The 25,854-nt window shown below is 43.6% G+C and overlaps 22 non-coding genes and 4 pseudogenes across 22 annotated transcripts; all 26 read right to left on the bottom strand.

The window, feature by feature from the left end:
• Positions 1-5,164: 5,164 nt before the first annotated feature.
• LOC142534327 (5S ribosomal RNA) lies at positions 5,165-5,283 on the bottom strand. The gene has a single exon (XR_012816985.1). It is a non-coding gene; the product is annotated as a 5S ribosomal RNA (ribosomal RNA).
• A 682-nt stretch (positions 5,284-5,965) lies between these two features.
• On the bottom strand, positions 5,966-6,084 carry LOC142534367 (5S ribosomal RNA). Its single transcript, XR_012817024.1, has one exon. It is a non-coding gene; the product is annotated as a 5S ribosomal RNA (ribosomal RNA).
• Positions 6,085-6,767: 683 nt separating this feature from the next.
• Positions 6,768-6,886, bottom strand: LOC142534305 (5S ribosomal RNA). Its single transcript, XR_012816982.1, has one exon. It is a non-coding gene; the product is annotated as a 5S ribosomal RNA (ribosomal RNA).
• A 1,077-nt stretch (positions 6,887-7,963) lies between these two features.
• Positions 7,964-8,082, bottom strand: LOC142534297 (5S ribosomal RNA). The gene has a single exon (XR_012816977.1). It is a non-coding gene; the product is annotated as a 5S ribosomal RNA (ribosomal RNA).
• Positions 8,083-8,765: 683 nt separating this feature from the next.
• On the bottom strand, positions 8,766-8,881 carry LOC142534320 (5S ribosomal RNA; annotated as a pseudogene).
• Positions 8,882-9,695: 814 nt separating this feature from the next.
• On the bottom strand, positions 9,696-9,814 carry LOC142534368 (5S ribosomal RNA). Its single transcript, XR_012817025.1, has one exon. It is a non-coding gene; the product is annotated as a 5S ribosomal RNA (ribosomal RNA).
• Positions 9,815-10,498: 684 nt separating this feature from the next.
• Positions 10,499-10,617, bottom strand: LOC142534276 (5S ribosomal RNA). The gene has a single exon (XR_012816957.1). It is a non-coding gene; the product is annotated as a 5S ribosomal RNA (ribosomal RNA).
• Positions 10,618-11,210: 593 nt separating this feature from the next.
• On the bottom strand, positions 11,211-11,329 carry LOC142534293 (5S ribosomal RNA). The gene has a single exon (XR_012816973.1). It is a non-coding gene; the product is annotated as a 5S ribosomal RNA (ribosomal RNA).
• A 680-nt stretch (positions 11,330-12,009) lies between these two features.
• Positions 12,010-12,128, bottom strand: LOC142534292 (5S ribosomal RNA). Its single transcript, XR_012816972.1, has one exon. It is a non-coding gene; the product is annotated as a 5S ribosomal RNA (ribosomal RNA).
• Positions 12,129-12,776: 648 nt separating this feature from the next.
• On the bottom strand, positions 12,777-12,895 carry LOC142534365 (5S ribosomal RNA). Its single transcript, XR_012817022.1, has one exon. It is a non-coding gene; the product is annotated as a 5S ribosomal RNA (ribosomal RNA).
• Positions 12,896-13,576: 681 nt separating this feature from the next.
• On the bottom strand, positions 13,577-13,695 carry LOC142534274 (5S ribosomal RNA). The gene has a single exon (XR_012816954.1). It is a non-coding gene; the product is annotated as a 5S ribosomal RNA (ribosomal RNA).
• Positions 13,696-14,343: 648 nt separating this feature from the next.
• On the bottom strand, positions 14,344-14,459 carry LOC142534324 (5S ribosomal RNA; annotated as a pseudogene).
• Positions 14,460-15,140: 681 nt separating this feature from the next.
• LOC142534353 (5S ribosomal RNA) lies at positions 15,141-15,259 on the bottom strand. Its single transcript, XR_012817011.1, has one exon. It is a non-coding gene; the product is annotated as a 5S ribosomal RNA (ribosomal RNA).
• A 679-nt stretch (positions 15,260-15,938) lies between these two features.
• Positions 15,939-16,057, bottom strand: LOC142534346 (5S ribosomal RNA). Its single transcript, XR_012817004.1, has one exon. It is a non-coding gene; the product is annotated as a 5S ribosomal RNA (ribosomal RNA).
• A 681-nt stretch (positions 16,058-16,738) lies between these two features.
• Positions 16,739-16,857, bottom strand: LOC142534344 (5S ribosomal RNA). Its single transcript, XR_012817002.1, has one exon. It is a non-coding gene; the product is annotated as a 5S ribosomal RNA (ribosomal RNA).
• Positions 16,858-17,540: 683 nt separating this feature from the next.
• Positions 17,541-17,659, bottom strand: LOC142534317 (5S ribosomal RNA). Its single transcript, XR_012816983.1, has one exon. It is a non-coding gene; the product is annotated as a 5S ribosomal RNA (ribosomal RNA).
• Positions 17,660-18,340: 681 nt separating this feature from the next.
• On the bottom strand, positions 18,341-18,459 carry LOC142534275 (5S ribosomal RNA). Its single transcript, XR_012816955.1, has one exon. It is a non-coding gene; the product is annotated as a 5S ribosomal RNA (ribosomal RNA).
• A 676-nt stretch (positions 18,460-19,135) lies between these two features.
• On the bottom strand, positions 19,136-19,254 carry LOC142534340 (5S ribosomal RNA). Its single transcript, XR_012816998.1, has one exon. It is a non-coding gene; the product is annotated as a 5S ribosomal RNA (ribosomal RNA).
• Positions 19,255-19,936: 682 nt separating this feature from the next.
• Positions 19,937-20,054, bottom strand: LOC142534351 (5S ribosomal RNA). Its single transcript, XR_012817009.1, has one exon. It is a non-coding gene; the product is annotated as a 5S ribosomal RNA (ribosomal RNA).
• A 684-nt stretch (positions 20,055-20,738) lies between these two features.
• Positions 20,739-20,857, bottom strand: LOC142534354 (5S ribosomal RNA). Its single transcript, XR_012817012.1, has one exon. It is a non-coding gene; the product is annotated as a 5S ribosomal RNA (ribosomal RNA).
• Positions 20,858-21,498: 641 nt separating this feature from the next.
• LOC142534334 (5S ribosomal RNA) lies at positions 21,499-21,617 on the bottom strand. Its single transcript, XR_012816992.1, has one exon. It is a non-coding gene; the product is annotated as a 5S ribosomal RNA (ribosomal RNA).
• Positions 21,618-22,301: 684 nt separating this feature from the next.
• On the bottom strand, positions 22,302-22,420 carry LOC142534306 (5S ribosomal RNA; annotated as a pseudogene).
• A 683-nt stretch (positions 22,421-23,103) lies between these two features.
• LOC142534309 (5S ribosomal RNA) lies at positions 23,104-23,222 on the bottom strand (annotated as a pseudogene).
• Positions 23,223-23,905: 683 nt separating this feature from the next.
• Positions 23,906-24,024, bottom strand: LOC142534342 (5S ribosomal RNA). The gene has a single exon (XR_012817000.1). It is a non-coding gene; the product is annotated as a 5S ribosomal RNA (ribosomal RNA).
• A 661-nt stretch (positions 24,025-24,685) lies between these two features.
• LOC142534267 (5S ribosomal RNA) lies at positions 24,686-24,808 on the bottom strand. Its single transcript, XR_012816947.1, has one exon. It is a non-coding gene; the product is annotated as a 5S ribosomal RNA (ribosomal RNA).
• A 683-nt stretch (positions 24,809-25,491) lies between these two features.
• LOC142534350 (5S ribosomal RNA) lies at positions 25,492-25,610 on the bottom strand. Its single transcript, XR_012817008.1, has one exon. It is a non-coding gene; the product is annotated as a 5S ribosomal RNA (ribosomal RNA).
• Between the last annotated feature and the right edge of the window lie 244 nt (positions 25,611-25,854).

The following is a 25,854-nucleotide window of genomic DNA, read 5'->3' as shown; positions in this document are numbered from 1 at the left end:
TTTTGCTGCTGAAAGCTCCCGATCACTCGAGGGACAAGAAGAAAGGTTATGAAATGCATTTTAAGGTAAGGTATTGGTCGAGTCAGCGGCCCACGGATTGCACTTATAACAAGTTCTCCAATGAGTTGATTTGCTCACGAGAAATCCTTCTGATGATTCAATTGCAAAGAGCGCTAGGCACCTCTTACTCTAAAGTAAGGAGTGAGGCACTATTCCCATCAACTGGCTTTGCAGCAGAATGAATCTGCTGAGACGTCAAAAGAAGCAGAGAAAGGAATTGCTACTTTCACTAGAAGCATACTCCTTATATAAGAGTGATTCATGTGCACATCCCGTAGGCAAGGTTATTGAAAATTCCTTATGCGTCCCCTTTCTTTGACTATTCTTCCTCCACCCCTCGTACCTCGTAGATTGACTGTTCTGTGCGAAGCTCGTCGTATAGACGTCTAGATAAAGCCGATACAGAAAGAGAGACTGCTAGCCCTAAGGAATAGAGTGGATTCTCGGATCCTCCCTCGAGGACTGAGCTTACCGAAAGGAAGTTCAGTTCACAACCACCTTTTCTTCGGGAAGGCATATAAGGAAGAAAGACTTTTCATAGAATAGATCGGTAAAGACCTTACTCTATTTTTTTCTTAAAAGAAGAAGATGGTAAAAAGCTTACTCTTCTATAAGTATAAGGGAGGCGAGGAAAAAGGATCTGCCTGCCACCTGAAGGCCTTTTCCAGGGTATGCAGCTTACGGATCGACTACGGATTCACGGGATCCATGGGTGGCGCTGGAGTCTTCCTAGGCCCGAAAAAGTAGTCATTCAAGAGAGTTCCTTGCCCGGATTGAGTGGTGAGTGGGAAAGCCGGATAAGAGTTGGTATTGATACCACGTAGCGCACTCATTACAGGGAAGGAGGAGCTTCGGCAACAGAGGCTAATAAGAAGAAGTGCTCACTTGCGCCCGAGATATAGATCTGCTCACGACCTGAAGGCCTTTTCCAGAGGGTCTAGCATTTAAGGGAGGGGAGGAGTCTCTCATGCAAGAGTGAAAGAGTCCACCCACCGATCCTTCGTCTTAGGATTTCGTCAGATTGGCCTATGTTATATACAATAATCGTGCGAGATCACATCCTCATGGCAGATTGATAGAAGCCTAGAAGCGATGGCATAAGAACGATCGAAGTAATGGCAGAATCGTATATGATACGACGCAATGGCCGAGGAATCTCCATCATAAAAGCATAAAGGAATGTCCGATGTTAGAACGGAGTCTTGTCCTTATCTCGGGCAAAGAATGAACGGCCAAAAAAAAGAAAAGCGGGTGCTTGAGCAAGTGACCAAGCAGCTCTTCCTGGTGTCTTAACCGACCCGGATTGAGGAGACTATCAAAAGGCAAAGCCTCGGATCGATCGATAAACAAGGGATGCGAGTTGACCATAATTTCTTATATTAGAAGGCGGACAAAGGGCCTATTGGACAACTACCAGCGCCCCAGATGATAGGGATGCCATTAGAAAGAAGTGACCCATCGCTTGAGAATGATCTGTCCCTTGATCCCTCTTTCTTTCGTACAGGTGTGACTACGACATTGATTCTATGATCAACCGGGGGACTTAAATAACACGGGCTTCTGGCCTTACACTTACTAAATCTAAATAAAGGGCAGCGAAATCGGATCTAAGACCTAGTAAGAGTGAAGAGGCTAGTCCTCACCCAATCGATGAAAGCACGGAAGGTTGAACTAGACTAATAGCTTGAGCTCTTGTATACTTAAGTTGACATCTATTCTTTTCTTTCAATGAATTCCATGTCGCAAAGATTGGCCGCCTTATCTAAAGGGGGCTAAGGTTACGAAGTAAAGGACCCTTCCCTTCGGGCGCGTAAGAAGACAACAACCGATCTCCATGTTCCGTCTTTCCTTGTCCTGTCATCGCGCTACTAATTGCTTGTGATCGTTCTTTCGTAGTAGTTCTAGTACTATTCCTTGGGCAGTGCCCATATAAGTTAAGCGCCTAGGGTCTCCCTTCGTTCTGTGCCTACATCTTAATAAAAGGAAGGCGCATGAGGGAGCCCTTAGAAATCGTGAGTTTGACTGATATCACCAGCCTTAAAAGCAAAGCAATCCCACACCATGGAATAAAGGGGGAAGATCCTCGGTGAAGAGCTCACCTGCATACTTTGCTTTTACTCTCTCTCCTACTCATCAAAGGGGAGAGCTCACCTAAAGTCCACCAGGCCTTGGACTTGCTTGAAGACATGATTAAACTCCAACCTTCTCCTTCCCTCTTGTCACTTTTCTTCTCTCGGTATTCCTTCTTCTCACGAGACCTACTTCGACTCAATTAGATAGACCCAATCTTACTGGAATCCTTCTTTGCTTTACAGGACACCTTAGGTTCAGCGATACACAGCAAGTCAGGCGATACTCTTCTACAGTGCTCCCGTAGCATAGCTTGGGAGTTCTCGTTCCCGATACCGCAAATATTCCAACCCTTTCTTTAGAACCAACCTGGAAAGCAATACCGAATTGTCCTTACCTTACATCACAGTTGATTGAAGGTGGTGTCAAACCTCGGTTAGCTCCTTCCAAATCCACTTTCGAAGTAAGAATTCCGCTTTTGCTTTATGGTCAATAGAATATCCAGATCCACCTTAGTCAGAGTTGCTTCAACTAATACGAAATATCCGGTGTTACAACCGATTCCCCTATATTAGCTAGTCTAAGATGGTTCACCCTCTTAATAGTTGGAAGAGTTGCTTCTCTCTTGGATCTTTCCAACACTCGGATGGGATGAAGTATGAATTCGATTCAAGCTGGAATACCGGACTTGTTTAGCCTATTTGACGTGAAACTGTTGCATTCGGGTTTGGTTTTGGAAATAGTTGATATGGACTGGAATCAGATCTGGATTCTAAGCCTCATCTCCTGCCGTAAGCGCTAAGAGGTAATTGAATCTTTGTTCAAATGAGCTGAGCTAGGGCGTTAAGGCTAGGATTTTTCATCTCAGTTTTCCCTGTGACAGATCATCTCACCTTTTGAATCCCTAGAAAGCAGATTCAAAACTGAAGCTCTATCCGGCAGCGAGCTTCTTTCTTCTGACCCCACTGTAGTGTCAAAGCAAGAAGGAAGTACGTCGACTCCCAGTCAGCATAGAAAGAGAACGGAGCGAAGTGGGCTGTGTAATCATTGGCATTTTGACTCTTTTTTTTTAATTAATTAATATATATTAATATTAAGGGTAGTAAGTAAGGAGCTTCAAACTAGTCCTTCGGAGGGCCCCTCATTCTCAATGCAAGCTAGCTCTTACTTGTGTTTAGTGAGGAGGCTACCTAACATAGAGGTTAAGCTTAACGCCCTGGTTGTGATTTCTTCCTTGGGCAGGCCTGCCTGGACACTTTACCTTTGCAGCAATGCAACTGGTATGTAGCATTCACTTATGTGGACTATCGTGTATAACCAGGATGAAAGGAAGCTTAAAGTAGTGTACAATGTATGTATAACTTGTTCGACACTGTCCTACGTTTGAAGAGATTAACTTGGCAGAGGTATGTTTATGCCCCCTCGGGGGGCTGAGGTCAATCTTAAATAAGGTTATCTTAGTACTCACTGGTGGTTTTACTAAAGAGCTTTGTGGTGCTGCTTGCTTGTTTTCAGGTTCTGTCATAAGGTTGGGCCGTAAGTCAGGTCGGCTGTGTGTCGCACTGTATTTAAAGCTGTGTGCATCCAGCCTCCGATCGGCCTATGCTGGGGTTCTACCCCACCAGCCTTACTTCCAGTTCCTGTCTCGCTGACAAGGTCGGGCTGCCCCGAGGATCATTCCGTCTTTTCATAGAAAGAAAATAAGGCGGGTGACAAGACAAGCGATAGGCTTATGTTGCTCTACCTATCATTCTTTTCGCTTTAGTTGATTATAGTTTTAGCGAAAAGAGTGAATGATGACTTGTTTAAGTCTATTGTAAGTTTTCCGACAGATGAAGTACTTGCCACCGTAGACGAGTTTGGTATGGGATTTTGGTCTAGATCTCAAAACTATCTACTCCGGTATGTACCCGATATTCCTAGACTGACCAACAATGTGGGGGTGGTCTGGGAACCTACTTGGAAGGTAAGTCTTCTGAGGTCATAAATTGCCTAGCGCCTAGTTCCTCATTGGCCTTAAGGATGGCTTAGAAGCCTCTTTTGGGTCATACATTAGGGGATATCATTTCCGTATACTGAGATTTACCTTTTTTGACATAGCGTGGAATGAGAACACCGAGATCAAAAGAGTAAGATATTGTAATGGTAGTCGTCAGTCAGACCAAATCCAATAACCTACATCCGAAATGCGTGATATCCAAAATGGAGAGCTTAACTCAGCAAGAAAGACCATAGGGGGCGCTCGCTCCGGGATGCTTTTTTAAAAAAGCTATGTGAACGAGGTCGATCGATTTCTTGACCATAAATAGCAGAGACAGGTGCATTCATTCTTGCGCTCATCGATCTGTGTCTTAGGTCTTACAGTAAGTGTGCTGTGCTTTCGGGTCTGCTCTCGCCCAAACACGCTTAACTTCGGAGTTCTGATGGGATCCTGTGCATTAGTGCTCGTAAGATCGCACCCAACATTGAGTGGGATGTTTATTCTTATATCCCACGAGTACGTGTGGAGCTGGCGGCGATGGACAACACGCGGCACTGCTCTCGCCCAATCAGAACCATGAAGTTAATCGTTATTGCGCGATTGCGGATCTAGGATGGGTGACCTCCCTGGGAAGTCCCCGTGTCGCGATCGTTTACGTAAATTATGGATAAAACAGTCGAAATAATTGTTTTTAATGAGTTAACCGTCTCCGGAGTAATCTGCATCATACCCTTCTGCACAGAACCGGCTCACGACAACAAATATCGATAAATGTTCCCAGAAAATAGGAAAAAAGTAAGAAGAAGAAAATAGCGAATGTAAAGTTTTTATTATGCCTGGGATACGATAAAGTGGAACCGAAATCGAATTTCGAAATTACTAATCGAATTTCGTTTGCCCGTTTACAATCAAATTAGGCTACAATTTTGTCGAAATCCGCAGTGCCCGAGCTACGTTGATTTCACATGTCTTATATGGTCACGATTGAGATTCAGATGATTTGAGCCGAAAATAGTCTGTCAACAAGTAATCAAAAATAGAAAAACACGAAAAGGGGTGCAACACGAGGACTTCCCAGGGGGTCACCCATCCTAGTACTGCTCTCGCCCAAGCACGCTTAACTTCGGAATTCTGATGGGATCCGGTGAATTAGTGCTGGTATGATCGCACCGGACATTGAGTGGATGTTTATTCTTATATCCCAAGAGTACGTGTGGAGAAGGCGACGATGGACAACACGCGGCACTGCTCTCGCCCAATCAGAACCATGAAGTTAAGCATTCTGGCGCAATGGCAGAGCTAGGATGGGTGACCTCCATGGGAAGTCCTCGTGTCGCGATCGTTTACGTAAATTATGGATAAAACAGTCGAAATAATTGTTTTTAATGAGTTAACCGTCTCCGGAGTAATCTGCGTCATACCCTTCTTTACAGAACCGGCTCACGACAACAAAAATCGCTAAATGTTCCCAGAAAGTAGAAAAAAAATAAGAAGAAGAAAATAGCGAATGTAAAGCTATTATTATGCCTGTGATACGATAAAATGAAACCGGAATCGAATTTCGGACTTCCTAAGCTGATTTTTCGAGGAAACGGAAGCTTAACAGAAGTGGAAAATTGCAAATTAGAGGGTTTTAGAGAAGGAATTCGGCTAAAATCTCGCTAGCTTATTGCGGAGTAATGAGTCTCGTTCGTTTTCCCGTATACAGTCAAATTAGCCTACAATTTTGTCCAAATCCGACAGTGCCCGAGCTACGTTGCTTACACATGTCTTCTCTGGTCCTGATCGAGATACAGAGGATTTGAGCCGAAAATTGTCTGTCAACAAGTAATCAAAAATAGAAAAACACGAAAAGGGGTGCAACACGAGGACTTCCCTGGGGGTCACCCATCCTAGTACTTCTCTTGCCCAAGCACGCTTAACTTCGGAGTTTTGATGGAAGCCGATGTATTAGTGCTGGTATGATCGCACCCGACATTGAGTGGGATGTTTATTTTTATATCCCTCGAGTACGTGTGGAGCAGGCGGCATTAGACAACACGCGGCACTTCTCTCGCCCAATAAGAACAATGAAGTTAAGCGTTCTGGCGCGATGGCAGAGCTAGGATGGGTGACCTCCCTGGGAAGTCCTCCTGTCGCGACCGTTTAAGGAAATTGTGGCTGAAACAGTCGAAATAATTGTTTTTAATGAGTTAACCGTCTACGGAGTATTCTGCGTCATACCCTTCCGCACAGAACTAGCTCACGACAACAAAAATCGCTAAATGTTCCCAAAAAATAGAAAAAAAATAAGAAGAAGAAAATAGCGAATGTAAAGCTATTATTATGCCTGGGACACGATAAAATGGAACCGGAATCGAATTTCGGACTTCCTAAGCGGATTTCTCAAGGAAACAGAAGCTTAACAGAAGCGGAAAATCGCAAATTAGAGGGCCTTAGAGAAGGAATTCGACTAAAATCTCGCTAGCTCATTGCGGAGTAATGAGCCTCGTTCGTTTGCCCGTTTACAATTAAATTAGCCTACAATTTTTTCCAAATCCGGCAATGCCCGAGCTACGTTGATTACACAAGTCTTCTCTGGTCCTGATCGAGATTCAGATGATTTGAGCCGAAAATCTTCTGTCAACAAGTAATCAAAAATAGAAAAACACGAAAAGGGGTGCAACACAAGGACTTCCCAGGGGGTCACCAATCATAGTACTGCTCTCGCCCAAGCACGCTTAACTTCGGAGTTCTGATGGGATCCGGTGCATTAGTGCTGGTATGATCGCACCCGACATTGAGTGGGATGTTTATTCTTATATCCCTCGAGTACGTGTGAAGCGGGCGGCGATGGACAACACGCGGCACTGCTTTTGCCCAATCAGAACCATGAAGTTAATCGTTATTGCGCGATGGCAGAGCTAGGATGGGTTACCTCCCTGGGAAGTCCTCGTGTCGCGACCGTTTACGTAATTTATGGATAAAACTGTCGAAATAATTGTTTTTAATGAGTTAACCGTCTCCGGAGTAATCTGCGTCATACCCTTCCGCACAGAACCGGCTCACGACAACAAAAATTGCTAAATTTTCCCAGAAAATAGAAAAAAAATAAGAATAAGAAAATAGCGAATGCAAAGCTATTATTATGCCTGGGATAAGATAAAATGAAATCGGAATCGAATTTCGGACTTCCTAAGAGGATTTCTCGAGGAAACGGAAGCTTAACAGAAGCGGAAAATCGCAAATTAGAGGGTCTTAGAGAAGGAATTCGGCTATGACCGTTTACAATCAAATTAGGCTACAATTTTGTACAAATCCGACAGTGTTCGAGTTACGTTGATTTCACATGTCTTATTTGGTCTCGATCGAGATTCAAATGAAACAGTCGAAATAATTGTTTTTAATGAGTTAACCGTCTCCGGAGTAATCTGAGTCATATCCTTCCGCACAGAACCGGCTCACGTTAACAAAAATGCCTAAATGTTCCTAGAAAATATAAAAAATAAGAAGAAGAAAATAGCGAATGTAAAGCTATTATTATGCCTGGGATACGATAAAATGGAACCGGAATCGAATTTCGGACTTCCTAAGCGGATTTCTCGAGGAAACGGAAGCTTAACAGAAGCGAAAAATCGCAAATTAGAGTGTCTTAGAGAAGGAATTCGGCTAAAATCTCACCAGCTCATTGCAGAGTAATGAGTCTTGTTCGTTTGCCCGTTTACACTCAAATTAGCCTACAATTTTGTCCAAATCCGGCAGTGCCCGAGCTACGTTGATTTTACATGTCTTATCTGTTCCTGATCGAGAGTCAGATGATTTGAACCGAAAATCTTCTATCAACAAGTAATCAAAAATAGAAAAACACAAAAAGAGGTGCAACACGAGGACTTCCCAGGGGGTCACCAATCCTAGTACTGCTCTCGTCCAAGCACGCTTAAATTCGGACTTCTGATGGGATCCGGTGTATTATTGCTGGTATGATCGCACCCGACATTGAGTGGGATGTTTATTCTTTTATCCCTCAAGTACATGTGGAGCGGGCGGCGATGGACAACACGTGGCACTGTTCTCGCCCAATCAGAACCATGAAGTTAAGATTTCTGGCGCGATGGCAGAGCTAGGATGGGTGACCGCCCTGGGAAGTCCTCGTGTCGCGACCGTTTACGTAAATTATGGCTAAAACAGTCGAAATTTTTTTTATTTTTAATGTGTTACCGTCTACGGAGTAATCTGCGTCATATCTTTCCGCACAGAACCGGCTTACGACAACAAAAATCATAATTGTTTCCAGAAAATAGAAAAAAAATAAGAATAAGAAAATAGCGAATGTAAAGCTATTATTATGCTTGAGATACGATAAAATGAAATCGAAATGGAATTTCGGACTTCCTAAGCGGATTTCTCGAGGAAACGGAAGCTTAACAAAAGCGGAAAATCGCAAATTAGAGGGTCTTAGAGTAGAAATTCGGCTAAAATCTCGCCACCTCATTGCGGATTAATGAGTCTCGTTCGTTTGCCCGTTTTCAATCAAATTAGGAAACAATTTTGTCCAAATCCGGCAAGTACCCGAGCTACGTTGATTTCACGTCTTATCTGGTCCTGATCGAGAGTCAGATGATTTAAGCCGAAAATTGTCTGTCAACAAGTAATCAAAAATAGAAAAACACGAGAAGGGGTGCAACAGGACATCCCAGGAGGTCACCCATCCTAGTACTGCTCTTGCCCAAGCACGCTTAACTTCGGAGTTCTGATGGGAGCCGTTGTATTAGTGCTGGTATTATCGCAACAGACATTGAGTGAGATATTTATTCTTATATCCCTCGAGTACGTGTGGAGCGGGCGGCGATGGACAACACGCGGCACTGCTCTCGCCCAATCAGAACCATGAAGTTAAGCGTTCTGGCGCGATGGCAGAGCTAGGATGGGTGACCTCCCCTGGAAGTCCTCGTGTCGCGACCATTTACGTAAATTATGGTTAAAACAGTCGAAATAATTGTTTTTGATGAGTTAACCGTCTCCGGAGTAATCTGCGTCATACACTTCCGCACATAACCGGCTCACGACAACAAAAATCGCTAAATGTTCCCAGAATATAGAAAAAAAAATAAGAAGAATAAAATAGCGAATGTAAAGCTGTTATTATGCCTGGGATACGATAAAATGGAACCGAAATCGAATTTCGAATTCCTAAGTGGATTTCTCGAGGAAACGAAAGCATAACAGAAGCGTTAAATCGCAAATTAGAAGGTTTTAGAAAAGGAATTCGGCTAAAATCTCGTCAGCTCATTGCGTAGTAATGAGTCTCCTCCGTTTGCCCGTTTACAATCAAATTAGACTACAATTTTGTCCAAATCCGGCAGTGCCCGAGCTACTTTCATTTCACAAGTCTTATCTGGTTCCGATCGAGATTCATATGATTTGCGTAGTAATGAGTCTCGTCCGTTTGCCCGTTTACAATAAAATTAGCCTACAATTTGTCCAAATCCGGCAGTGCCCGAGCTACGTTGATTTCACATGTCTTATCTTATCTTGATCGAGATTCAGATGATTTGAGCCGAAAAACGTTTGTCAACATGTAATCAAAAATTGAAAAACACGGAAAGGGGTGCAACACGAGGACTTCCCAGGGGGTTACCCATCCTAGTACTGCTCTCGCCTAAGCACGCTTAACTTCAAAGTTCTGATGGGATCCGGTGTATTAGGGCTGGTATGATTGCACCCAACATTGAGTGGGATGTTTATTCTTATATCCCCCGAGTACGTGTGGAGCGGACGGCGATAAACAAAACGCGGCACTGCTCTCGCCCAATCAGAACCATGAAGTTAAGCGTTCTGGTGCGATGGCAGAGCTAGGATGGGTGACCTCCTTGGAAAGTCCTCATGTCGCAATCATTTACGTGAATTATGGATAAAAGCATTCGAAATAATTGTTTTTAATGAGTTAACCGTCTCCGGAGTAATCTGCGTCAAACCCTTCAGAACAGAACGAGCTCACGACAACAAAAATTGCTAAATGTTTCGAGAAAATAGAAAAAAAATATGAAGAAGAAAATAGCGAATGTAAAGCTATTATTATGCCTAGGATACGATAAAATGAAACCGGAATCGAATTTCAAACTTCCTAACCGGATTTCTCGAGAAAACGGAAGCTTCACAGAAGCGGAAAATCGCAAATTAGAGGGTCTTAGAGAAGGAATTCGGCTAAAATCTCGCCACCTCGTTGCAGAGTAATGAGTCTCGTTCGTTTGCCCATTTACAAACAAATTAGGCTACAATTTTGTCCATATCCGGCAGTGCCCGAGCTACGTTGATTTCACATGTCTTATCTGATCCCGATCGAGATTCAGATAATTTGAACCGAAAATCGTCTGTCAACAAGTAATCAAAAATAGAAAAACACGAAAAGGTGTTTAACACGAGGACTTCCCAGGGGGCCACCCATCCTAGTACTGCTCTCGCCCAAGCACGCTTAACTTCGGAGTTTTGATGGGATCCGGTGCATTAGTGCTGGTATGATCGCACATGACATTGAGTGGGATTTTTATTCTTATATCCTCGAGTACGTGTGGAGCGGACGGCGATGGACAACACGCAGCACTGCTCTCGCCCAATCAGAACCATATAGTTATGCGTTCTGGCGCGATGGCAGAGCTAACCGTCTCCGGATTAATCTACGTAATGCCCTTCCGCACAGAACCGGCTTACGAAAACAAAAATCGCTAAATGTTCCCAGAAAATAGAAAAAAAAAATAAGAAGAAGAAAATAGCAAATGTAAAGCTATTTTTATGCCAGAGAGACGATAAAATGGAACCGGAATCGAATTTCGAACTTCCTAAGCGGATTTCTCGAGGAAACGGAATCTTAACAGAAGCGGAAAATCGCAAATTAGAGGGTCATAGAGAAGGAATTCGGCTAAAATCTCGCCAGCTCGTTGCGGAGTAATGAGTCTCGTTCGTTTGCCCGTTTACAATCAAATTAGGCTACAATTTTGTCCAAATCCCGCAGTGACCGAGCTAGTGTTATTTCACATGTCTTATCTGGTCTCGATCGAGATTCAGACGATTTGAGCCGAAAATCGTATGTCAACAAGTAATCAAATATAGAAAAACACGAAAAGAGGTGCAACACGAGGACTTCCCAGGGGGTCAACCATCCTAGTACTGCTCTCGCCCAAGCACGCTTAACTTCGGAGTTCTGATGGGATCCGATGCATTAGTGCTGGTATGATCGCACCCGAATTGAGTGGGATGTTATTCTTATATCCCTCGAGTACGTGTGGAGTGGGCGGCGATGGGCAACATGCGGCACTGCTCTTGCCCAATCAGAACCATGAAGTTAAGCGTTCTGGCGCGATGGCAGAGCTAGGATGTGTGACCTCCCTAGGAAGTCCTTGTGTCGCGACCGTTTACGTACATTATGGATAAAACAGTCAAAATAATTGTTTTTAATGAGTTAACCTTCTACGGAGCAATCTACGTAATACCCTTCCGCTCAGAACAGGCTCACGACAACAAAAATCGCCAAATGTTCCCAGAAAATACAAAAAAAATAAGAAGAAGAAAATAGGGAATGTAAAGCTATTATTATGCTTGGGATACGATAAAATGGAACCAGAATCGAATTTCGGACTTCCTAAGCGGATTTCTCGAGGAAACGGAAGCTTAACAGAAGCGGAAAATCGCAAATTAGAGGGTCTTAGAGAAGAAATTCGGCTAAAATCTCGCCAGCTCATTCCGTAGAATGAGTCTCGTTCTTTTGCCCGTTTACAATCAAATTAACCTACAATTTTGTCCAAATCCGGCAGTGCCCGAGCTGCGTTGATTTCACATGTCTTATCTGGTCCCGAAAAAGATTCAGATTATTTGAGCCGAAAATCGTCTGTCAACAAGTAATCAACAAAAGAAAAACACTAAAAAGGGTGCAACACGAGGACTTCCCAGGGTGTAACCCATCCTAGTATAGCTCTCGCCCAAGCACGCTTAACTTCGGAGTTCTGATGGGATCCGGTGAATTAGTGATGGTATGATCGCACCCGACATTGAGAGGGATGTTTATTCTTATATCCCTCGAGGCACTGATCTCGCCCAATCAGAACCATGAAGTTAAGCGTTCTAGCGCGATGTCAGAGCTAGGATGGGTGACCTCCTTGGGAAGTACTCGTGTCGTGACCGTTTACGTAAATTATAGAGAAAACAGTCGAAATAATTGTTTTTAATGAGTTAACCGTCTCCGGAATAATCTACGTCATACCCTTCCGCACAGAACCGGCCCACAACAACAAAAATTGCTAAAAGTTCCCAGAAAATATAAACAAATTAAGAAGAAGAAAATAGCTAATGTAAAACTATTATTATGCCTGGGATACGATAAATGGAACCGGAATCGAATTTCGAACTTCCTAAGCGGATTTATCGAGGAAACGGAAGCTTAATAGAAGCGGAAAATCGCAAATTAGAGGGTCTTAGAGAAGGAATTCAGCTAAAATCTCGCCACCTCGTTGCGGAGTAATGAGTCTCGTTCGTTTGCCCGTTTACAATCAAATTAGGCTACAATTTTGTTCAAATCCGGCAGTGCCCGAGCTACGTTGATTTCACATGTCTTATCTGATCTCATTCGAGATTCATATGATTTAAGCCGAAAATCACATGTCAACAAATAATCAAATATAGAAAAACACGAAAAGGGGTGCAACACGAGGACTTCCCAAGGGGTCAACCATCCTAGTACTGCTCTCGCCCAAGCACGCTTAACTTCGGAGTTCTGATGGGATCCGATGCATTAGTGCTGGTATGATCGCACCCGAATTGAGTGGGATGATTATTTTTATATCCCTCGAGTACGTGTGGAGTGGGCGGCGATGGGCAACACGCGGCACTGCTCTTGCCCAATCAGAACCATGAAGTTAAGCGTTCTGGCGCGATTGCAGAGCTAGGATGTGTGACCTCCCTGGGAAGTCCTTGTGTCGCGACCGTTTACGTACATTATGGATAAAACTGTCGAAATAATTGTTTTTAATGAGGTAAACTTCTACGGAGTAATCTACGTAATACCCTTCCGCTCAGAACAGGCTCACGACAACAAAAATCGCCAAATGTTCCCAGAAAATACAAAAAAAATAAGAAGAAGAAAATAGGGAATGTAAAGCTATTATTATGCTTGGGATACGATAAAATGGAACCAGAATCGAATTTCGGACTTCCTAAGCGGATTTCTCGAGGAAACGGAAGCTTAACAGAAGCGGAAAATCAAAAATTAGAGGGTCTTAGAGATGGAATTCGGCTAAAATCTCGCCAGCTCATTGCGTAGAATGAGTCTCGTTCTTTTGCCCGTTTACAATCAAATTAACCTACAATTTTGTCCAAATCCGGCAGTGCCTGAGCTGCGTTGATTTCACATGTCTTATCTGGTCCCGAAAAAGATTCAGATTATTTGAGCCGAAAATCGTCTGTCAACAAGTAATCAACAAAAGAAAAACACTAAAAAGGGTGCAACATGAGGACTTCCCAGGGGGTCACCCATCCTAGTATAGCTCTCGCCCAAGCACGCTTAACTTCGGAGTTCTGATGGGATCCGGTGAATTAGTGATGGTATGATCGCACCCGACATTGAGAGGGATGTTTATTCTTATATCCCCCGAGGTACTGATCTCGCCCAATCAGAACCATGAAGTTAAGCGTTCTTGCGCGATGTCAGAGCTAGGATGGGTGACTTCCTTGGGAAGTACTCGTGTCGTGACCGTTTACGTAAATTATAGAGCAAACAGTCGAAATAATTGTTTTTAATGAGTTAACAGTCTCCCGAATAATCTGCGTCATACCCTTCCGCATAGAACCGGCTCACAACAACAAAATATGCTTAATGTTCCCAGAAAATAGAAAAATAATTAAGAAGAAGAAAATAGCGAATAGAAAGTTATTAATATTCCTAGGATACGATAAAATGGAACCTGAATCGAATTTCGGACTTCCTAAGCGGATTTCTCGATGAAACGGAAGATTAACAGAAGCAGAAAATCGTAAATTAGAGGGTATTAGAGAAGGAATTCAGCTAAAATCTGGCCAGCTCATTGCGGAATAATGAGTCTCATTCGTTTGCCCGTTTACAATCAAGTTAGGTTACAATTTTGTCCAAATCCGGCAGTGCCCGAGCTACGTTGATTTCACGTCTTATCTTGTCCCGATCGAGATTCAGATGATTTGAGCCGAAAATCGTCTGTCAACAAGTAATCAAAAATAGAAAAACACGAAAAGAGGTGCAATACGAGGACTTCTCAGGGAGTCACCCATCCTAGTACTGGTCTCGCCCAACACGCTTAACTTCGGAGTTGATGGGATTCGGTGCATTAGTGCTTGTATGATCACACCCGACATTGAGTGGGATTTTTATTCTTATATGCCTAGCGTACGTGTGGAGCGGGCGGCGATGGACAACACGCGGCACTGCTCTCGCCCAATGAGACCCTTGAAGTTAAGCGTTCTGGCGCGAAGGCAGAACTAGGATGGGTGACCTCCTTGGGAAGTCCTCGTGTCGCGATTGTTTACATAAATTATGGATAAAACAGTCGAAATAATTGTTCTTGATGAGTTAACCGTCTCCGGAGTAATCTGCGTCATACCCTTCCGCACAGAACCGGCTCACGACAACAAAAATCGATAAATGTTCCCAGAAATAGGAAAAAAATAAGAAGAAGAAAATAGCGAATGTAAAGCTATTATTATGCCTGAGATACGATAAAATGGAACCATAATCAAATTTCGGACTTCCTTAGCGGATTTCTCGAGGAAACAGAAGCTTAAAAGAAGCGGAAAATCGCAAATTAGAGGGTCTTAGAGAAGGAATTCAGCTAAAATCTCGCCAGCTCATTGCGGAATAATGAGTCTCGTTCGTTTGCCCGTTTACAATCAAATTAGGCTACAATTTTTCCAAATCCGGCAGTGCCCGAGCGACGTTGATTTCACATGTCTTATCTGGTCCCAATCGAGATTCAGATGATTTGAGCCGAAAATCGTCTGTCAACAAGTAATCAAAAATAGAAAAACACGAAAAGAGGTGCAACACGAGGACTTCCCAGGGGGTCACCCACCCTAGTACTGCTCTCGCCCAAGCACGCTTTACTTCGGAGTTCTGATGGGATCCGGTGCATTAGTGCTGGTATGATCGCACCGGACATTGAGTGGATGTTTATTCTTATATCCCTCGAGTACGTGTGGAGCGGGCGGCGATGGAAAATACGCGGCACTGCTCTCGCCCAATCAGAACCAAGAAGTTAGGCGTTCTGGCGCGATGGTAGAGCTAGGATGGGTGACATCCCTGGAAAGTCCTTGTGTCGCGACGGTTTACGTAAATTATGGCTAAAACAGTTGAAATAATTGTTTTTAATGAGTTAACCGTCTGCAGAGTAATCTGCGTCATATCCTTCTGCCCAAAACCGGCTCACGACAACAAAAATCTCTAAATTTTCCCAGAAAATAGGAAAAAAATAAGAAGGTAATAGCGAATGTAAAGCTATTATTAATCCTGAGATACGATAAAGTGGAACCGGAATCGAATTTCGAACTTCCTAAGCGGATCTCTCGAGAAAACGAAAGCTTAACAGAAGCAGTATATCGCAAATTAGAGGGTCTTAGAGAAAGAATTCGGCTAAAATATCGCCATCTCATTGCGGAGTAATGAGTCTCGTTCGTTTGCCCGTTTACAATCAAATTAGCCTACAATTTTGTCCAAATCCGGCAGTGCCCGAGCTACGTTGATTTCACATGTCTTATCTGGTCCCGATCGAGATTCAGATTATTTGAGCCGAAAATCATCTGTCAACTAGTAATCAAAAATAGAAAAACACGAAAAGGGGAGCAACACGAGGACTTACCAGGGGGTCACCCATCTTAGTACTGGTCTCGCCCAAGCACGCTTAACTTCGGAGTTCTGATGGGATCCGGTGCATTAGTGCTGGTAGGATCGCACCCCACATTGAGTGGGATTTTTATTCTTTTATGCCTCGCGTACGTGTGTAGCGGGCGGCGATGGACAACACGCGGCACTGCTCTCGCCCAAATGAGCCATGAAGTTAAGCATTCTGGCGCGATGGCAGAGCTAGGATGGGTGACCTCCCTGGGAAGACCTCGTGTCGCGACCGTTTACATAAATTATGGATAAAACATTCGAAATAATTGTTTTTAATGAGTTAACCGTCTCCGGAGTAATCTGGGTCATACCCTTCCGCACAGAACCGGCTCACGACAACAAACATCTCTAAATGTTCCCAGAAAATAGGAAAAAAACAAGAAGAAGAAAATAGCGAATGTAAAGCTTTTATTATGCCTGGGATACGATAAAGTGGAACCGAAATCGAATTTCGAACTTCCTAAGCCGATTTCTCGAGGAAACGGAAGTTAACAGAAGCGGAAAATCGCAAATTAGAGGGCCTTAGAGAAGGAATTCGGCTAAAATCTCGCCATCTCATTGCGGAGTAATGAGTCTCGTTCGTTTGCCCGTTTACAATCAAATTAGCCTACAATTTTGTCCAAATCCGGCAGTGCCCGAGCTACGTTGATTTCACATGTCTTATCTTGTACCGATCGAGATTCAGATTATTTGAGCCGAAAATCGTCTGTCAACAAGTAATTAAAAATAGAAAAACACGAAAAGGGGTGCAACACGAGGAGTTCCCTGGGGGTCACCTATCCTAGTACTGGTCTCGCCCAAGCACGCTAAACTTCGGAGTTCTGATGGGATCCGGTGCATTAGTGCTGGTATGATCGCACCCCACATTGAGTGGGATTTTTATTCCTATATGCCTCACGTACGTGTGGAGCAGGCGGAGATGGACAACACGCGGCACTGCTCCCCCCCAATCAGAACCATGAAGTTGAGCATTCTGGCGCGATGGCAGAGCTAGGATGGGTGACCTTCCTGGGAAGACCTCTTGTCGCGACCGTTTACATAAATTATGGATAAAACATTCGAAATAATTGTTTTTAATGAGTTAACCGTCTCCGGAGTAATCTGCGTCATACCCTTCCGCACAGAACCGGCTCACGACAACAAAAATCGCTAAATGTTCCCAGAAAATAGGAAAAAAATAAGAAGAAGAAAATAGCGAATGTAAAGCTTTTCTTATGCATGGGTTGCGATAAAGTGGAACCGAAATCAAATTTCGAACTTCCTAAGCGGATTTCTCGAGGAAACGGAAGGTTAACAGAAGTGGAAAATCGCAAATTAGAGGGTGTTAGAGAAGGAATTTGGTTAAAATCTCGCAAGCTCATTGCGGAGTAATGAGTATCGTTCGTTTGCCCGTTTACAATCAAATTTGGCTACAATTTTGTCTGAATCCTGCAGTGCCCGAGCTACGTTGATTTCACATGTCTTATCAGGTCCCGATAGAGATTCAGATTATCTGAGCCAAAAATCGTCTGTCAACAAGTAATCAAAAATAGAAAAACACGAAAAGGGGTGCAACACGAGGAGTTCCCTGGGGGTCACCTATCCTAGTACTGGTCTCGCCCAAGCACGCTTAACTTCGGAGTTCTGATGGGATCCGGTGCATTAGTGCTGGTATGATCGCACCCCACATTGAGTGGGATTTTTATTCTTATATGCCTCGCGTACGAGTGGAGCGGGCGGAGATGGACAACACGCGGCACTGCTCTCGCCCAATCAGAACCATGAAGTTAAGCATTCTGGCGCGATGGCAGAGCTAGGATGGGTGATCTCCTTGGGAAGACCTCGTGTCGCGACCGTTTACATAAATTATGGATAAAACATTCGAAATAATTGTTTTTAATGAGTTAACCGTCTCCGGAGTAATCTGCGTCATACCCTTCCGCACAGAACCGGCTCACGACAACAAAAATCGCTAAGTATTCCCATAAAATAGAAAAAAATAAGAAGAGGAAAATAGCGAATGTAAAGCTATTATTATGCCTGAGATAAAATAAAATGGAACCGGAATAAATTTCGGACTTCCTAAGCGGATTTCTCGAGGAAACGAAAGCTTAACAGAAGCGGAAAATCGCAAATTAGAGGGTTTTAGAGAAGAAATTCGGCTAAAATCTCGCCAGCTCATTGCGGAGTAATAAGTCTCGTTCGTTTGCTCGTTTACAACCAAATTAGGCTACAATTTTGTCCAAATCCGGCAATGTTCGAGCTACGTTGATTTCACATGTCTTATCTGGTCCCGATCGAGATTCAAGTGATTTGAGCCGAAAATCATCTGTCAACAAGTAATCAAAAATAGAAAAACACGAAAAAGGGTGCAACACGAGGATTTCCCAGGGGGTCACCCATCCTAGTACAGCTCTCGCCCAAGCAAGCTTAACTTCGGAGTTCTGATGGGATCTGCTGCATTAGTGCGGGAATGATCGCACCCGACATTGAGTGGGATGTTTATTCTTATATCCCTCGAGTACGTGTGGAGCGGGCGGCGATGGACAACACACGGCACTGCTCTCGCCCAATCAGAACCATGAAGTTAAGCGTTCTGGTGCGATGGCAGAGCTAGGATGGGTGACCTCCCTGGGAAGACCTCGTGTCGCGACCGTTTACATAAATTATGGATAAAACATTCGAAATAATTGTTTTAATGAGTTACCCGTCTCCGGAGTAATCTGGGTCATACCCTTCCGCACAGACCGGCTCACGACAACAATCGCTAAATGTTCCCAGAAAATAGGAAAAAAATAAAAAGAAGAAAAAAGCGAATGTAAAGCTTTTATTATGCCTGGGATACGATAAAGTGGAACCGAAATCGAATTTCGAACTTCCTAAGCGGATTTATCGAGGAAACGGAAGTTAACAGAAGCGGAAAATCGCAAATTAGCGGGCCTTAGAGAAGGAATTCGGCTAAAATCTCGCCAGCTCATTGCGGAGTAATGAGTCTCATTCGTTTGCCCGTTTACATTCAAATTAGGCTACAATTTTGTCCGAATCCGGCAGTGCCCGAGCTACGTTGATTTAACATGTCTTATCAAGTCCCGATCGAGATTCAGATGATTTGAGCCGAAAATCGTCTGTCAACAAGTAATCAAAATATAAAAACACGAAAAGGGGTGCAACACGAGGAGTTCCCTGGGGGTCACCTATCCTAGTACTGCTCTCGCCCAAGCACGCTTAACTTTGGAGTTCTGATGGGATCCGGTGAATTAGTGCTGGTATGATCGCACCCGACATTGAGTGGATGTTTATTCTTATATCCCAAGAGTACGTGTGGAGAAAGCGACGATTGACAACACGAGGCACTGCTCTCGCCTAATCAGAATCATGAAGTTTAGCGTTCTAGTGCGATGGGAGAGCTAGGATGGGTAACCTCCCTGGGAAGTACTCGTGTCACGACCGTTTACGTAAATTATGGATAAAACAGTCGAAATAATTGTTTTTAATGAGTTAAACGTCTCCGGAGTAATCTACGTAATACCCTTCTACATAGAACCGGCTCACGACAAAAAAAATCACTAAGTATTCCCAGAAAACAGAAAAAAAAATAAGAAGAAGAAAATAGCGAATGTAAAGCTATTATTATGCCTGGGATAAAATAAAATGGAACCGGAATAAATTTTGGACTTCCTAAGCGGATTTCTCGAGGAAATGAAAGCTTAACAGAAGCGGAAAAACGCAAATTAGAGGGTTTTAGAGAAGAAATTCAGCTAAAATCTCGCCAGCTCATTGCATAGTAAAAAGTCTCGTTCGTTTGCCCGTTTACAATCAAATTAGGCTACAATTTTGTCCAAATCCGGCAATGTTAGAGCTACGTTGATTTCACATGTCTTATCTGGTCCTGAACGAGATTCAAGTGATTTGAGCCGAAAAACATATGTCAACAAGTAATCAAAAATAGAAAAACACGAAAAGGGGTGCAACACGAGGACTTCCCAGGGGTCAACCATCCTAGTACTGCTCTCGCCCAAGCACGCTTAAGTTCGGAGTTCTGATGGGATCCGGTGCATTAGTGCTGGTATGATCGCACCAGACATTGAGTTGAATGTTCATTCTTATATCCCTCGAGTACGTGTGGAACGGGCGGCGATGGACAACACGCGGCACTGCTCTCGCCCAATCAGAACTATGAAGTTAAGTGTTCTGGCGCGATGGCAGAGCTATGATGGGTGACCTCCCGTGGAAGTCCTCGGGTCGTGACCGTTTACGTAAATTATGGAAAAAAACAGTCGACATAATTGTTTTTAATTAGTTAACTGTCTCCGGAGTAATCTGGGTAATACTCTTCGGCACAGATCTGGCTCACGACAACAAAAATCGCTTAATGTTCCCATAAAATAGGAAAAAAATAAGAAGAAGAAAATAGCGAATGTAAAGCTTTTCTTATGCATGGGTTGCGATAAAGTGGAACCGAAATCGAATTTCGAACTTGCTAAGCGGATTTCTCGAGGAAACGGAAGGTTAACAGAAGTGGAAAATCGCAAATTAGAGGGTCTTAGAGAAGGAATTTGGTTAAAATCTCCCAAGCTCATTGCGGAGTAATGAGTCTCATTCGTTTGCCCGTTTACAATCAAATTAGGCTACAATTTTGTCCGAATCCGGCAGTGCCCGAGCTACGCTGATTTCACATGTCTTATCAGGTCCCGATCGAGATTCAGATGATTTGAGCCGAAAATCGTCTGTCAACAAGTAATCAAAAATAGAAAAACACGAAAAGGGGTGCAACACGAAGAGTTCCCTCGGGGTCACCTATCCTAGTACTGCTCTCGCCCAAGCACGCTTAACTTTGGAGTTCTGATGGGATCCGGTGAATTAGTGCTGGTATGATCGCACCCGACATTGAGTGGGATGTTTATTCTTATATCCCTCGTGTACGTGTGGAGCGGGCGGCAATGGACAACACGCGGCACTGCTCTCGCCCAATCATAACCAAGAAGTTAAGCGTTCTGGCGCGATGGCAGAGCTAGGATGGGTGACCTCCCTGGGAAGACCTCGTGTCGCGACCGTTTACGTAAATTATGGATAAAACAGTCGAAATAATTGTTTTTAATTAGTTAAACGTCTCCGGAGTAATCTACGTAATACCCTTCTGCATAGAACCGGCTCATGTAAAAAGAAGAAAATAGCGAATGTAAAGCAATTATTATGTTTGGGATACAATAAAATGGAACCGGAATCGAATTTCAAACTTTCTAAGCGGATTTATCGAGGAAACGAAAGCTTAACAGAAGCGGTAAATCGCAAATTAGAGGGTCTTAGAGAAGGAATTCGGCTAAAATCTCGTCAGCTCATTGCGTAGTAATGAGTCTCGTCCGTTTGCCCGTTTACAATCAAATTAGCCTACAATTTTGTCCAAATCCGGCAGTGCCCGAGCTACGTTGATTTCACATGTCTTATCTGGTCCCGATCGAGATTCAGATTATTTGAGTCAAAAGTCATCTGTCAACAAGTAATCAAAAATAAAAAAACACGAAAAGGGGTGCAACACGAGGACTTTCCAGGGGGTCACCCATCTTAGTACTGGTCTCGCCCAAGCACGCTTAACTTCGGAGTTCTGATGGGATTCGGTGCATTAGTGCTGGTATGATCGCACCCCACATTGAGTGTGATTTTTATTCTTATATGCCTCGCGTACGTGTGAAGCGGGCGACGATGGACAACACGCGGCACTGCTCTCGCCCAATCAAAACCATGAAGTTAAGCGTTCTGGCGCGATGGTAGAGCTAGGATGGGTGACCTCCCTGTGAAGACCTCGTGTCGCGACCGTTTACGCAAATTATGGATAAAACATTTCGAAATAATTGTTTTTAATGAGTTAACCGTCTCCGGAGTAATCTGGGTCATACCCTTCCGCACAGAACCGGCTCACGACAACAAAAATCGCTAAATGTTCCCAGAAAATAGGAAAAAAATAAGAAGAAGAAAATAGCGAATGTAAAACTTTTATTATACCTGGGATACGATAAAGTGGAACCGAAATCGAATTTCGAACTTCCTAAACGGATTTTTCGAGGAAACGGAAGCTTAACAGAAGCGGAAAATCGCAAATTAGAGGGTTTTAGAGAAGGAATTCGGCTAAAATCTCGCCAGCTCATTGCGGAGTAATGAGTCTCGTTCGTTTGCCCGTTTACAATCAAATTAGGCTACAATTATGTCCAAATCCGGCAGTGTCCGACCTACGTTGATTTCACATGTCTTATCTGGTCCCGATCGAGATTCAGATTATTTGAGCCGAAAATCGTCTGTCAACATGTAATCAAAAATAGAAAAACACGAAAAGGGGTGCAACATGAGGACTTCCCTGGGGGTCACCTATCCTAGCACTGCTCTCGCCCAAGCACGCTTAACTTCGGAGTTCTGATGGTATCCGATGAATTAGTGCTGGTATGATCGCACCCGACATTGAGTGGGATGTTTATTCTTATATCATTCGATTATGTGTGGAGCGGGCGGCGATAGACAACACGCGGCACTGCTCTCGTCCAATCAGAACCATGAAGTTAAGCGTTCTGGCGCGATGGCAGAGCAAGGATGGGTGACCGCCCTTGGAAGTCCTCGTGTCGCGACCGTTTACGTAAATTATGGATAAAACAGTCGACATAATTGTTTTTAATGAGTTAACCGTCTCCGGAGTAATCTGGGTCATACCATTCGGCACAGAACCGGCTCACGACAACAAAAATCGATAAATGTTCTTAGAAAATAGGAAAAAAATAAGAAGAAGAAAATAGCGAATGTAAAGCTTTTATTATGCCTGGGATACAATAAAGTGGAACTGAAATCGAATTTCGAACTTCCTAAGCGGATTTCTCGAGGAAACGGAAGCTTAACAGAAGCGGAAAATCGCAAATTAGAGGGTCTTAAAAAGGGAATTTGGCTAAAATCTCGCAAGCTCATTGCGGAGTAATGAGTCTCGTTCGTTTGCCAGTTTACAATCAAATTAGTCTACAATTTTGTCCAAATCCGGCAGTGTCCGAGCTACGTTGATTTCACATGTTTTATCTATTCCTGATCGAGATTCAGAGGATTTGAGCCGAAAATCGTCTGTCACCAAGTAATCAAAAATGGAAAAACACGAAAAAAGGTACAACACGAGGACTTCTCAGGGGGTCACCCATCTTATCACTGCTCTCGCCCAAGCACGCTTAACTTCGGAGTTCTGATGGGATCCCGTGCATTAGTGCTTGAATGATCGCACCCGATATTGAGTTGGATGTTTAATCTTATATCCTTCGAGTATTTGTGGAGCGGGCAGCGATGGACAACACGCGGCACTGCTCTCGCCCAATCAGAACCATGAAGTTAAGCGTTCTGGCGCGATGGCAGAGCTAGGATGGGTGACCTCCCTGGGAAATCCTCGTGTCGCGACCGTTTACGTAAATTATGGATAAAACATTCAAAATAATTGTTTTTAATGAGTTAATCGTCTCTGGAGTAATCTGGGTCATACCCTTCCGCACAGAACCGGCTCACGACAACAAAAATCTCTAAATGTTCCCAGAAAATAGGAAAAAAATAAGAAGAAGAAAATAGCGAATGTAAAGCTTTTATTATGCCTGGGATACGATAAAGTGGAACCGAAATTGAATTTCGAACTTACTAAGCGGATTACTCGAGGAAACGGAAGCTTAACAGAAGCGGAAAATCGCAAATTAGATGGTTTTAGAGAAGGAATTCGGCTAAAATCTAGCCAGCTCATTGCGGAGTAATGAGTCTCGTTCGTTTGCCCGTTTACAATCAAATTAGGCTACATTTTTGTCCAAATCCAGCCGTGCCCGAGCTACGTTTATTTCACATCTATTATCTGGTCCCGATCGAGATTCAGATTATTTGAGCCGAAAATCGTCTGTGAACAGGTAATCAAGAATAGAAAAAGACGAAAAGGGGTGCAACACGAGGACTTCCCAGGTGGTCACCCATCCTAGTACTGCTCTCGTCCAAGCACGCTTAGCTTCGGAGTTCTGATGGGATCCGGTGCATTTGTGCTGGTATGATCGCACCCGACATTGATTGGATGTTTATTCTTATATCCCAATAGCACGTGTGGAGAAGGCGACGATGGACAACACGCGGCACTGCTCTCGCCCAATCAGAACCATGAAGTTAAGCGTTCTGGCGCGATGGCAGAGCTAGGATAGGTAACCTCCCTGGGAAGTACTCGTGTCACGACCGTTTACGTAAATTATGGATAAAACAGTCGAAATAATTGTTTTTAATGAGTAAGCCGTATCCGGAGTAATCTACGTAATACCCTTCTGCACAGAACCGGCTCACGACAACAAAAATCGCTAAGTATTTCCAGAAAATGGAAAAAAAATAAGAAGAAGAAAATAGCGAATGTAAAACTATTATTATGCCTGTGATAAGATAAAATGGAACCGAAATAAAATTTCGGACTTCCTAATCGGATTTCTCGAGGAAACGGAAGCTTAACAGAAGCGAAAATCGCAAATTAGAGGGTTTTAGAGTAGAAATTCGGCTGAAATCTCGCAAGCTCATTGCGGAGTAATGATTCTCGTTCGTTTGGCAACAATTTTGTCCAAATCCGGCAGTGCCCGAGCTACGTTGATTTCACATGTCTCATCTGGTCCCGATCGAGATTCAGATGATTTGAGCCGAAAATCGTCTGTCAACAAGTAATCAAAAATAGAAAAACACGAAAAGAGGTGCAACACGAGGACTTCCCAAGGGGTCGGTCACCCATCCTAGTACTGCTCTCGCCCATGCACGCTTAACTTCGGAGTTCTGATGGGATCCAGTGCATTAGTGCTGGTATGATCGCACTTGATATTGAGTGGGATGTTTATTCTTATATCCTTCGAGTATGTGTGGAGCGGGCGGCGATGGACAACACGCGGCACTGCTCTCGTCCAATCAGAACCATGAAGTTAAGCGTTCTGGCACGATGGCAGAGCTAGGATGGGTGACCTCCCTTGGAAGTCCTCGTGTCGCTACCGTTTACGTAAATTATGGATAAAACAGTCGACATAATTGTTTTTAATGAGTTAACCGTCTCCGTAGTAATCTGGGTCATACCATTCGGCACAGAACCGGCTCACGACAACAAAAATCGATAAATGTTCCCAGAAAATAAGAAAAAAATAAGAAGAAGAAAATAGCGAATGTAATGCTTTTATTATGCCTGAGATACGATAAAGTGGAACCGAAATCGAATTTCGAACTTCCTAAGCGGATTTCTCGAGGAAACGGAAGCTTAACAGAAGCGGAAAATCGCAAATTAGAGGGTCATAAAGAAGGAATTTGGCTAAAATCTCGCAAGCTCATTACGGAGTAATGAGTCTCGTTCGTTTTCCCGTTTAAAATCAAATTAGTTTACAATTTTGTCCAAATCTGGCAGTGCCTGAGCTACGTTGATTTCACATGTTTTATCTATTCCTGATCGAGATTCAGATGATTTGAGCCGAAAATCGTCTGTCATCAAGTAATTAAAAATAGAAAAATACGAAAAGGGGTACAACACGAGGACTTCTCAGGGGGTCACCCATCCTAGCACTGCTCTCGCCCAAGCACGCTTAACTTCGGAGTTCTGATGGGATCTTGTGCATTAGTGCTGGTATGATCGCACCCGATATTGAGTTGGATGTATATTCTTATATCCTTCGAGTATGTGTGGAGCGGGCGGCGATGGACAACACGCGGCACTGCTTTCTCCCAATCAGAACCATGAAGTTAAGCGTTCTGGCGCGATGGCAGAGCTAGGATGGATGACCTCCCTGGGAAGTCCTCGTGTCGCGACCCTTTACGTAAATTATGGATAAAACATTCAAAATAATTGTTTTTAACGAGTTGATTGTCTTTGGAGTAATCTGGG

This window comes from Primulina tabacum, unplaced genomic scaffold, assembly GCF_025594145.1.
Source record: "Primulina tabacum isolate GXHZ01 unplaced genomic scaffold, ASM2559414v2 Contig446, whole genome shotgun sequence".
NCBI classification, from domain to species: Eukaryota; Viridiplantae; Streptophyta; class Magnoliopsida; order Lamiales; family Gesneriaceae; genus Primulina; species Primulina tabacum.
Note: the sequence above shows the minus strand (reverse complement) of the source record. Positions and strands in the feature narration are given on the sequence as shown.